We start from the raw sequence: 12,992 nt of genomic DNA on the forward strand, positions 1-12,992 counted from the left end.
TTGATCCTTGCAGCCACCGGGAGCCAGTGGAGACATTTCATGGCTGGAGAGATACGGCCCTTGGGCTTTAGGCCAAGGATAAGTCTTGCAAACCTATTCTGGATTAGTTGCAGAGGGCGGACAGTAGAGGAAGGCAGATTGAGAAAGTGGCTGTTGCAGTAGTCCAGTCTAGAGAGAACCAGGGCTCTGGAGACAGTGAGCTTCTGGGGGAAAGTGAGAAAGGCAAGAGTCCCTTTGAGGAGGGGCAGCTGGTAGTGGGACTTCTTGGTGACGTCTGACATGTGAGGAGAGAAAGAGAGAGTACAGTTGAAGATTACACCAGGAATGAGCGAGAAAGGAGAGGAGGCTCAGGGGAGCCTGAAGGAAAGCTAAGTGTCATCTGCATAACACTGAAAGTTAGAGGAGAAGGTAGAGATCAGGTGGGCCAAAGGGGCCAAGAAGGGGTTGAAAAACCAGGGTGAGAGGATAGCACCCTGGGGAACGCCACAGGTAGAGAGAGGTGGCAGAGAGAAAGGGACCAAATTGGACCTGGAGGGGCGGTCCAAGAGGAAGGAGGTCAGCCACTCCAAGGCCTGATCTATGATGCCCAGGTTCTCACAGAGTCGATTGATCATTTTGGCGTGGTTGAACGTGTCGAAAGCAGAGGAAAGTTCAAGGAGGATGAGGACAGACGGAATGCTGGAATCGAGGTTAGAGAGCTTCACAAGTGTTCAGTAGAGTAGTTTCGTGGCTCTGGCAGCTCTTAAACCAGACTGATGGTCATGGAGACAACCAACAGATTCAGTGTAGAGAGTAAGCTGGGGGATGGACAGCTTTTCCAAGAGGGAAAAGTTCCAGTGGGAAAAGAATGATTACAGAAATCTTCCAAGGCTGGAGCGAGGGTGTCAATATGGTCATTGATGGTTCTGGAGGAGTGGGCAAGCACCTGTTTCAACGACACTTTCATAGATGGGACTTGTCTAGAAAGCTTGTCAGGTGTTAGACAGAAAGAGGAGAAAGGAGGAGGAGTGGGAGGGTGGCCAAAAGGAGGCTGAGAGAGGAAGAGGGAGAGGAAGAGGAGATAGTGGACAGGATGTCCTGAGTTTTAGCAGAAAAGTGAGAGGCTAAAGCCTTACAGAGGGCCTGTTGAGGGAACAGGAGAGGTAGAGACCGCAACAGGATTGGCCAGTTCCTTGAAGATTATAAAGAGTTTGGCCGTGTTGTTAGAGGCCGCAGAGACGCAGGCTTGAATGTGTGCTCTCTTTTTGATGAGTGTTATTGCTTCGACTGGAATTTTGGTGCAACCAGTCTAGGAAAGTCTAAATGTGGCCTGGCATGCTTTACTGTAATGTTATTACGTGTCTACATTGTGCAGACAGTTGGACATGTTTTCATTGTGGCATGCATTTTTAATAGCAAAGCATTAATGTTCCTGTGCACTGTTGGTGACTTGCATGTATTGGCTTGGTGTTACCCTACAAAACAAAGCAAACACTGTGGCTTTTTAGCCAATTTTTCTCAGAAAGTGTGCTGTATATTGCATTAAAACACATATTTATATCTTTCTCCTGGTACAGTGTGCGGCATACCCCTTCAGCAGCACGTTTGTGCGTATTGCGCAAGCGTGGTAATCTAGGCCGGCCCACAGTGTGGCACGACCCGTGATTTGTTGCCGAGTTGGGGGGGCCCCCTCAGCATGACTCACAGGGGGGCCCCTAGATCTTGTGTTACGCCACTGCGTTTGGCGCTACTACACCGGCTGTCTGATGTGCTTTATTGTTGCGGCCTGAAGGGGAGAGGACGGAGCTGCGCTCAGGCATGTCCTCTCTGCATTGCCGCCATCTTGGAATCGTTGAATGCTTTTTTAATTCAAATATTACATTGCGGTTTCAGGTGACAAAGTTAATGGAAAAAGTAAATGCTCACATAGACAATACACTCTGTGGTGAATTAACTACTCTATAAACACTAATTAAGGCAGCTCCAGAGGAAGTGGATTGTGCATCTTCAATTCTTCATGTGGTTGTAGCTGTAAGTAGACATTCATATTTCTCAACGAGATGTACATGAGTTTCTTATGTCAATCTTTGAAGTTTTACAAAATAAACATGTTCCTGTGGATTCTTTTATTGGTTTGCCATATGAGTGGTTACATGTATGCTCTGGTTGTCATCATCAAATTGTGGACATTGAGCGGTTTGTGTACCTTTCAGTACAAGACCAAGACAGTGTTTCAGTCTGTTATCTGGTTGGCAATGCTTAGCGGGACATGGTCTGTGGACAATGTGGTGTTTACTTCTATTCTACATTGTGCATTGTCAAAAGTATGCCATACTTTTGTTGCAACAGTATAGAGATGAAGGTTCAAACTTTAACATCAACATGTTGAAGTTTGTACGTAGTCGGGTTTCTATATCACAAACACATTTAAAACTGTTCGTATTATACTACACAAAGGGGTAAGCATTCACAGTGGCCATGGTACAAGTGGGCAGTAAAAAGAAACAAAGTGGATTGTCTGTAATGATTCATTATTCTCTTTCAAGCCTAGATTGCCTAGACCTCTTAAGAGTGCTTATTTAAGTTTATTGAAACTGAAATGAACAATGTACGTTCAGTTTTCGAATAAAGATGCCCTTAATGTATTTTGTCAACAGGGATTTATATATTAATCAGGGTGTATGCCTAATTATGAGTATTTTGTGTAGATGCTAATGGAATTAGGCAGTTGTTGGTATGATTATGATCATATATGGATATATAGTATACTTACATTTAAAAAGGTAATTATTTGACAATTGTAATGTTTTTTACTATACATTTTAGTAACTTCAATTACTAGAGATAGTAAAAGCATTCTGCAATATTTTGTCCTCATAGTTAGGGTGGTGTAGCTTGCATCATCTGCCAGATTTCATGGATTTTGTTGCATTAAATCAGCACCTTAACATCACTTCAAGTAATGTTTTTTTCATTGAATTTCAAGGGTTCTGTTGCATCAAATTGTTTCAGCTTAATAATGCTTCAACCATTTTTTTTTTCGCTGAATTAAAATGTATATAGTAGAATTTTCCATTTGAGCCAAGTTGTGCATGCTACAATGCCACCTAGTAAACATTGCTGGAAGTTCACCTCCAGTTCAGAACCACATTAGCAAGGCATTGTGGGTATGTAAATTAGCTCAAATGCAAGCCTTTTGCGCTAGATAATTGCCTTTGTTTTGAAGGGGATGGCTGCTTTATGTATAGATGAATCAACCCAAGACAGACCTTTCTCAAGAGGGCAGACAACTACATACCTGGTTTCACCTTTATTAGGGATCATTAGTGTAGTATAGTCTGACAATCTTGTGATTAGCGTGTTTGGGACTGTTGAACAAACACCAGTAAAGTTATGGTGGGTTTTAAAAGGCTTCAGAAAAAACATTCCACCTGAAATAGTAAAGTAGAATTTTCCATTTGAGCCAAGTTACACATGTCACAATGCCAACACGTGACCATCGTTGGCAGTTCACCTCCAATTCGGAGCCACATCAGCAAGGCATTGTGGGTATGCAAATTAGCTTAAACCCACCATAAATGTACTGATGTTTGTTAAACAGTCCCCAAAGCTCCAGCCACAAGACTGTCAGACTATACTACACTGATGATCCCTAATTAGGAATAGAACAGAGAACATTTTAGCCTTGACTTGCCCCATTGAGTTCCATCCAGTGAAAGATCCATCAGCCTTCGAGGACAGAGGGATTCCCATATAGAATCACCATTCTATGCTCAGCCAGATAGACCTATTTTCAACTACAGATTTTCCAAAAAGAGTCAGTCTAATAATCCCCAGTGTTTTCAAGTGGTACATCCCTTTAGAGACTAAATATCTGACATGCAGTGTTTACCTATGTATATTATTAATTAGGTAACTTCCAGGACTATTATGGTAGCAAGGATTTAACTGCATTTGCAGGTCCAGTCCGGCAACCTGGTTCCACAGGATGGCATTGGAATTACAAAACCTTTGTGATGTAAAAACATCAGTTAAATTAAAGTCCTCATTAAGCATCTCATTTCCATAGCATACAAAGAAATGAAAACTGACTTTTTGTGAGGAATAAAATCCATAAGCATACGGGGTCTGAATTGTGCTATATTTCAAATGTCCCTATTTAGAAATACACGTGTTTTTTTGTTAGCTCAGTAAACATTATTGTCACGAAGGTACTTTGCCCACAAGTTAGCAATCTATCTCAGTATTTTTGATGTGCATACCCTTTCCATGTTGACCTCTTCTAAACACATGATTTCAGTGACTTACTGAGGTTCAGTTGCAATTGCATTTTTAATGTTTAAAATCTGAACACCATTTCAATGCTGTTTAAATTGGTGCACTGGTTATTTAAAAACATAAGATCTATGCATTTTTTAAAACATAAGATCTATGAATTTTTAAGAACAACCATTTAGATTTGTTATAAAAAATACACGTGCACAGCTATGCCATTTACGTTCTACATGGTTTATTTATTCTCAATAGTAAGATTAAAGCAGGCTTGTGTGATAACTGTTTTTGCATTGTGTTGAACACTTAGGCTTGGCATCAGTGTTACAGGCGAATCTGCCATTTGTCATGGGACTTGACTAATCTGTACTTGATAACATTTTCTGTTTAAAATAATGAATATTGTTACAAAACTCTGTGTTTCTTTTCCTGGAGTGTGGAGGTGGGATTGTTGTGTTTTGGGGCCATTGCGCCGGGGTTACTGTCATTCATCAAAGAATCGAGGGCCATATGGTGTAAATCATTTCTGATTGGTTGTTAAATTGCCCTGAACAGGTGTAACCCAATTAAAATATTCTTACATGAAGTTTAGAAAAGAAACATAAACTGTGAGATGGAAAGATAGGGATAAGGGGGGAGTTATGGGCAAGAAGAAAATCATTGCACCAAGGAATTATGGGTGCAGTGACATGAGGTTTGGCACAGAGTCAAAGTCTAGGAAGGATGAGCATAGATGTATGCTGGGAGGGAAGAAGATAACCATCTGGATGAGGTCATGGATGGCACACATAGTAACCAATACCCTAGTCAGGAAATATATTTATGGATGCTTTTGATCTTGATGCCCCTTCTCATTCGAAGAAACTGACCATCTTTTTTGCATTATTTCTTTTTCTTGGCATTTGGTGCCCTGGGAGTGTAATGGGTGTCAACATGGAGCACATCCTGTCTCGTGAAATTGTATTCTAAATGCAACAGGAGACTGATATCTTGAATTTCACAGGACAGTTATGTATTGCTATAGCATGTACTTAGCTTGAGAACAACGGCGTGCTTTACAACAGGACAGTGGCATCAATGGGATTGGCATTTTATACAGTAGTGCAGTATTGTTGGTGGATGGAAGCAGGGATTTTTATTTGACCAGCGGGTATTGTTAAAACAGCCATGTTTTTAATGTTTCGCGGAACTCGAGGGTTGCAGGGATTTTCTAGCCTCTGCCTGGACTGATTTCCAGATTGTCAGGTCGATTTGGGAGAAGGACTGCTTGTGAGCCTTCTCTTTGCTGGCTAACTTAGTCTCCAAACGTTTGATTTTTTGCTACGTGAGGTCTGAGAGCCTCCAGAGGTGTGAGGTTTAGCCACCAAGTAAGTTGGAGTTCCATTCAAGAATGTTTTGTAGGTAACACATGTGAGGAATTGCTATCTGGCAAGGGTGTAGTAGCCCTGACTTTTTCAATTTGTATTAATTAATAAAATGATGTGGGTTATTCCATTTCAGGAAGGAAAATCTGTTGATCAGATTCCCCTCTCATAAGCTCCATGACAAAAGCCTAGTGTGTACTTGTGCCCTGCTGCATCAATATCCTGATTCGCAGCATCTGTGCTACCAGTGCCACAGAGCAGGTTCAGAGGTCACAGGTGGCCTCTTGACAGCTGCAGTGATAGCCTAGTCTCTGCAGTGCAGGGGTTGCATTTGTTTTTGTTTTTTATTGTGATATGGGGGTTTCTAAAAACAACCCATTTGCAAGATAATGCAACATGTCAGTAGAATACAGCTCAAAACACTAAAAAACAATTAAAAAAAGAAAAGAAAGAATACATTAACATTACACATAAATTAGTACTTTAAATCAATACATCATAGAATAGTAACAAGATAATTGAGTAATCTACATAAAGTTAAAGAAACACTTTCTCCTTGCATCAAGCAAGCCCAAAGCGTATCCCCCATTTGCATTGGGTGTGCTGACAAGAAACCTTTAAAGGTCAGCGTTCTTAGAGACCTAGTCAGACAAAAAACCATCAAGTGTTTACAGGTCTCCAAAACATTCACCTGATTACAAAATCGACAAGAGAATTGCTTGCATGATCGAGAGTCATGTCCAAGCCATCGAGGATGGCTGGCCCCACTTTGGCCTGGTAAAAGCGAAGGAGCAGCAGGAGAGAATATTTACATGACTTAAGGTGAAACCTTTTTAATTGGGCAATTGGAGTAGTAGATTTTGCTTTCAAAGCCTCCCTCAAAGCCTGTCTTGACATAGTATTTGTCAAATTGCAACCCAGATACCTAATTGAGGGAGTTAAATCCAGTCTCTGGTCACCCTTTGTGCAAACCATTGTCTTTGGTTTTGTTTTTGTTGAAAAAATTACAACCTTTGATTTAGAGACGTTTAGCAACAAGTTGTTTTTAATAGCATAGATAGAAAACAAAGTTAACTTTCTATGCAGACAATACGGGTTTTATTGAGAAAAGACAAATCATTTGCAAAGGCGAGCCAATTGAGTTTCAAGTGGCCCAACTTAATAGGGTCAGTTGTCTCCCCAGACCATAGGTGTTCAATGTCCAAAATGTAAGCATTAAAAGGAGACGGGACCAGGTCTACCCTTGCTTTAAGCCAATAAATGTTTGAATGGAGCGAGACAACGCACCTTCCTTAGTAAGTCTAACCCTAATCGAGGTGTTGGTATCAAAAACAGGTATACCCCCAGCCTTTAATTGTTCCCACAAGATCTTCCTCTCGACTTTGTCAAAGGCGCCTGTTATATCCATGGAGGCCATATATGTAGTGCCAATGGACCCCTTTTTTTACTGCAGACACAATATGAGCCATAATTGTGCCATTTAATTCAGTGCTCGTTGAAGCCTTAAAACCAAACTGAAAATTTCAGTATAGGGCTAAACAGGTTTCCCAGGCGTTAAAATCTCTCAATAGAAGTGACGCAATGATCGTACTTGATGTGTTGTGGATTGCTATTGGTCTATAATTGGTTGGAATGGAAGGGTCTCCTTTTTTATGAATGGGAATGATAATGAATTGAGTCCATGAAAGAGGAAGTCATTGCGTAGCCCAAATTGCCTTAAATAGAGACCCTGAAATGCACAATCATAAATGTGGGTCATCCTTAATGGTGAAAGGCGACAAGCCATCCGTGCCATGTGCCCTGGATTACTTAGATTTCGATGTGGCCCACAATACATCATCCTCGGTCCATTCACAGCTGACCACAGGACAAGAGTCCCCAAACCAAGCTTCAAAGGGAGCAGACTTGGTAGATGATGCACAAATGGTTTCAAAATGTTAAATATGGGTAGACTCCAGTATGGAACAGGCCATGTTCGGGTCCAACTTGCCTATTGTGGAATTAGCCAAGCAATAACATTTAGAAAAGTTGTCATTTTGGAGAGTATCCAAAACATTCTGATTGTCCCTAATATATAGTTGAATTTTCAGAGATTTAATGCAGTTTTTGTAACTTTTGCAGTATTTTGTTCTTCTCAATAATATAATCCCCAGTCGAAGCAGCAGGTTCTAACACCAATACTTTAAGTTGATTCTTTTGTCTTCTTCTTGAACACAGCAACCCTATTTTCATAAATGTGATTGGCCCTCATTACGACCCTGGCGGAAATCGAAAAACGATGGCGGAAATGCAATACCGCCATCGAATACCGCCCGTTGCGATTATGACCCGTCACCGTAAAGTACGATGCCATTAGCGACACCGTAGTGAACGCCAACGCTAACTGCACCAAGTACGCGCACGCGCGCACTGCGAAACCGTAATTACCACCATGGCGCAACGGTACGGGAATTCTGACCCTAGCGGACATGTACCTAACGCCATCAAGCATGGCGGAAAGTACCATTCCGCCATGGTGAGAAGTAAGGCATCGCAAACCAACCGTAAAAGGCCCTACTGAGTGCCTGTACACCACTCCCTGGCCACATTGCACAACTCCTCGTAGGTGCAATGAAGTCACACAATGCAACCAGTGAAATGTACAAGTCACCCATGCATGCCAACGAACAAATGAATGTAGGGGCTCCAAGTGCCTTGTGAGTGGCCATCCATATTAGCCATGGCACCATTGCCGTACTGATGCAGCACAGGCATGTGAAGCTCCAAGTACAGCAACATGAACTGAAAACTGAGACAAACAAAAACAGGCCCCCCATCGCTTGACACCAGTGCAAGGCAACATACAAAGCAGTATCTTGAGTGAGACTGCACCAGCCCTGTACTCCTGCCAGTAAACAAACCAACCAGCAGCATAAGCATGTACCACACAAGTTGGCAGAGTGACTGAGCAGCCAGGCACATCTCAAGAGGGGCCAATGGGAGCAGCAGGGCACAGATGGCACGAATACAGAAGCTATTCCAATGGACATGACCTCAGTCTCCCTCCAAGAAACGCACGCAAACACAGGCACCTGTGACCAGCCATATTCTGAAAATCACATCATTCCACCAATCCACCTGGCTGACCGGCATCTGTTACACAAAAGCCAATCCCCCTCCCATGAGCATGACATCATCAAAACAGACATAATTGCAGCCCCTATCCCTGACCTTACTGGCCTTCGTAGGCAAACGCGCCCAGTACAGTACCACGCAACTATACTCAGAAGGCCGAACCCAAAGCAGATCTCCTCACAATACATCGCTCCACAAATAGGAATATGCTACATTACTTGCAAAGAATAACGCTACACGGTCAATATCATAATCAAAATTTAATGCACAACAAAATCACCTGGGCCATACAGCTATTAGGTCATGAACTCCAAATCAGATCTCATAATTGTGGGCTGCATCCGCAATAAATGACCAGCTTCTTCTTGTGTGACGCCCTGTTCCTCCATGGTACACAGGGGCTACATTCACGTTCAAAAAGGCAACATGGAAGCGCCTAGAACCGCAGGGCCGTCCCATTAGGTAGGCACTAGTCCAGCTGAAAGCTCGAAATGTTGCTCCTAGCCACTAGTACTGCGTAAGGGCATGTGGGCCATTGGCGATCGTCCCATAAGATCGTAATGGTGCTCCACTGATTAACACGAAGCAGCAGGTGTCGGGAGTAAAAGCCATCTGCAGGAGTGGCATACAGATGGCAGCGGCAAAAGGGGAGGAGATACCTGTCACCCAATTGAAACGAAAAAGAATAGTATGGGCATCTGAACTCCATTTGAATTACTCACTTCAAAGATCACACTAAATCCACAGCCATATGCATGCAAGCCCACTCAAAAGGATTATTCGCACCCAATAATCACTTGCGAATCATAACTATATAAATCGAGGTGAAAACACTATTACAAACGAGTGTTTGTGTGCATGCGTCTGTTAAAACAGAATCCATTAGATGGGATTAGTAACGTGCATAGACACAAGTGTTTGAAGGCGAGGGTTCAACAAGGGCAGATAGACGATGGTCCCACTATGGCAGCCCTGCATCACATAGCGCAGAGGAAGTTGATAGATTCCAAAAAGCCATGTACATGGCAGACTCTCTATAAAATCATCTGTCCATGCATCCATACATCATTCCCTCATCCCGGTATAAAAACGCCTGATTATTTACTCACATAACATTAGAAATTTCCATTGAATCTGTGCTTAATGCAGTCTGCAAAATCCACTGTGCTCCAGGCCGGAATTCTAGTGTTGTGAAGTAACATGTATTTGGGAACGTCCTGCCTTATCCTCCACTACGCTATTGCGCATCCCATACTATTCATATCAATCATTGCATTCTCGGCATGGCCCCTGTCCCAAGGACATTAAACAATAGAACTTTCTATCTGCAGTCAGACCTGTGGGCGTCTCCTCGCCGCTAGCTGGAAACCGAAAGCGCTGTCCTTCGAATTCCTCATTTGCAACATCACGTCGAAAAGGCATCTGTGACCGCTTGAAATCACAAATCCATCCATTTAGTGCGGCAGTGTGTGAAAATGGCAACTGGCTACACTCACAAATGGGACGCCCCGCCCGTCGGTGAACCGCGGTACAGCGCTGCATGAGGGTCCACCGTAAATCGAGTACTACATTCCACTGACCCTTCACAAGTTTGTTCCCGACTGCAAAGATAGTATGTGAAACAATGGGAGCATAGCAGAATTAATATATGAAGCAATATCTCACTGCCATCGGGATGAAATACATGATTGTAATAGCAAGATGCCATGCGTCGATTTGCAGCGGTGTGTGCGGGACGTGCTCGCCCAAAGGGGATTGCAGCTTGCACAGGTGGAATGAATCACCACAGGTGGAGGCTATACAGCTTGGAAACACATAAATTGCACACCCAACCCCCTCCCACAACCACACCCACTCCAAAATGCTACCGGCAGGACTTGCGATGTTGGCCCTGGGGGACCTGATAGCACTGCAAGTACTCCAACTTCAAGAAGAAGACGAACACTAACTACTACAACAACCGGCCGCACAGAGGAGACGCAGGAGGAGGAGGAGGGCAAGGCATGGCCAGCAAGGCCCACCAGCACAGCCACTACCACCACGCAGGCAGCCCGCAATCCCACGCCTCCGAGCACATCCGTTCAACCTCACTGATGAGCAGATCCACACCCTCTACCGTTTGGACCGGGACACCATAACCGCCATTGTGGACATGACACACGCTGACCTTGTCAGCATGATAGATAGCCCAACCGCCATCCCACCCCTACTGAAGGTGGTGTCTGTACTCCACTTCCTGGCCACAGGCACCTACCAGCACACAGTCGGACAGTTGCATGGCATTTCACAGCCACTGTTGTCACGGACACTATTGCAAGTGCTTGATGCCCTCCTGAAGCACGCAGACGACTACATCTCTCTACCACGCTCGGAGCAGGAAATTACGAACACAAAAGTGGGATTCCATGCACTTGCCGGCATACCGGGTTGCATTGGTGCCATCGACTGCACCCATGTGGAATTGGTTGTCCCACATGCCATGGAGGCCCAGTACCGCAACCGAAAACAATATCATTCTCTTAATGTACAAATGGTGTGTGACTCAAACAGGATCATTACACATTGTTGTGCCCGATTTCCTGGATCAACCCATGATTCCATGGTCTTACGGAACTCTACAATACCACGCTACATGGAGCGACATGCAGGGAACAGATCCTGGCTACTCGGTGAGTCTCATTTCATGCATGATAATGTGGGGTATGTGATGCGGCAATGACCTGCCAGGAAGGGGGGGGGTGCTTACGTAGCAATGTCATTCCTCAAACATCCTTTATTGTCCACATACAGGTGATGCCGGGTATCCACTGAAGAGATGGCTCCTTACACCACTCCGGAACCCACAGGACCAGCATGAGGAGGACTACAACCATGCCCACTCACGTACCCGTGTAGTCATAGAACAGGCATTCGGCCTACTGAAGGGTCGTTTCCGCTGCCTCAGCAGGTCTGGCGGGGCACTCCTGTACCGCCATGAGAAGGTTGCTAAGATGGTCATGGCATGTGTCATGCTACACAACATGTGCATACGTAGAAATGTGCCCATGCCCCCTGACGCAGAACTGCAAGCACCAGAATATGGTCATGATGTGCGTGGGGATGTGGCAGAACCTCAAGGAGTCCGCGAGGCACAGGAGGGCCGTGAAATTCGTCAGATTATCATAGATTCATGCTTCTAGCACTCACGCCTGGTGGTTGATACATGGACACGGGAGTTGTGGCACTGTGTGTGTCTGGAACATGCACAATATGGACTGTACGCCTATGATGGCCTCGTACACAAAGATCAATGTCCACACATCTCATTGGATGATTGTGAAATGTTTATAGCATATGTGAAATTGTGTTACACACCCCATCGACCCGCCACCCAAGTAAGCCCAACACACCCCCTCCACCCTCCTACCTCCCCCCCGAACACCAGTGTCCAAAGATGCTCATTGTCAGTGGGCAGACGCTATTGCAAGCCCCCTCTCCGGGTATCAGGGGCACCCCTGCCTGTGGAGCGCAGGTTCCTCCCAGATCTACGTTGGGGGCTGCCCTGGACGGAACTTGCAACGGATGATGTCTCTGCCTGCTCACGTCCATGCATGTCCCTAAGGGTTTGTGAGAGCTCAGTGAGCACACGGCGCACAGCGGCAAGTTCAGCACATACGTCTTTGGACGTCGCATGCAGTTCCCCCCTCAGGCTCTCGGTGCTTCTCTCCATTTGTACTCTCAGGCTCTCGGTGCTTCTCTCCATTTCTGCCCTTAGTGTCTCTGTACATGTTTCTATGGCTGCCTTGGTACCCCCACATTCATCAGCATGGTCCTTGAGGAGCGTGGCCAGTTGCTGCTGTTGCACGATCACCTGGTCGAGGGACTGTTGCCTCTGCTGGGCCATGGCCATTTGCGGTGGTGTCACAGAGGGGCTGATCACCTCATGTTGCCTTGACACAGGGCTTGTGGGGGATGGCCAGTCGTCGTCTTGTGAGTGCCCCTGCGTGGTATCCTCATGTTGTACGGGATGAAACAAACAGGGGGATTGAGACAGGTCATGGATGGATCGTACATCGACATCACCGTTTTCTGTGTCGGAGCATGCTGCCATTAATGCAGTGTCACCTATGGTGCTGCTGCCACCAGAAGCAGTGCCTTCTGTGGCATCCATTGGGGGGGCCTGTGGTGGTGGTGGTGTTGTGGCCATGCTGGCTGCTGGGGTGCCTGTTGAAGTCCCCTCCTGTGTGCTGCCACTTGATTTGTGCTGCTGCCGTGTCTTGATGC

This window comes from Ambystoma mexicanum, chromosome 6q (genome assembly GCF_040938575.1).
Source record: "Ambystoma mexicanum isolate Mex_15411 chromosome 6q, UKY_AmexF1_1, whole genome shotgun sequence".
NCBI classification, from domain to species: Eukaryota; Metazoa; Chordata; class Amphibia; order Caudata; family Ambystomatidae; genus Ambystoma; species Ambystoma mexicanum.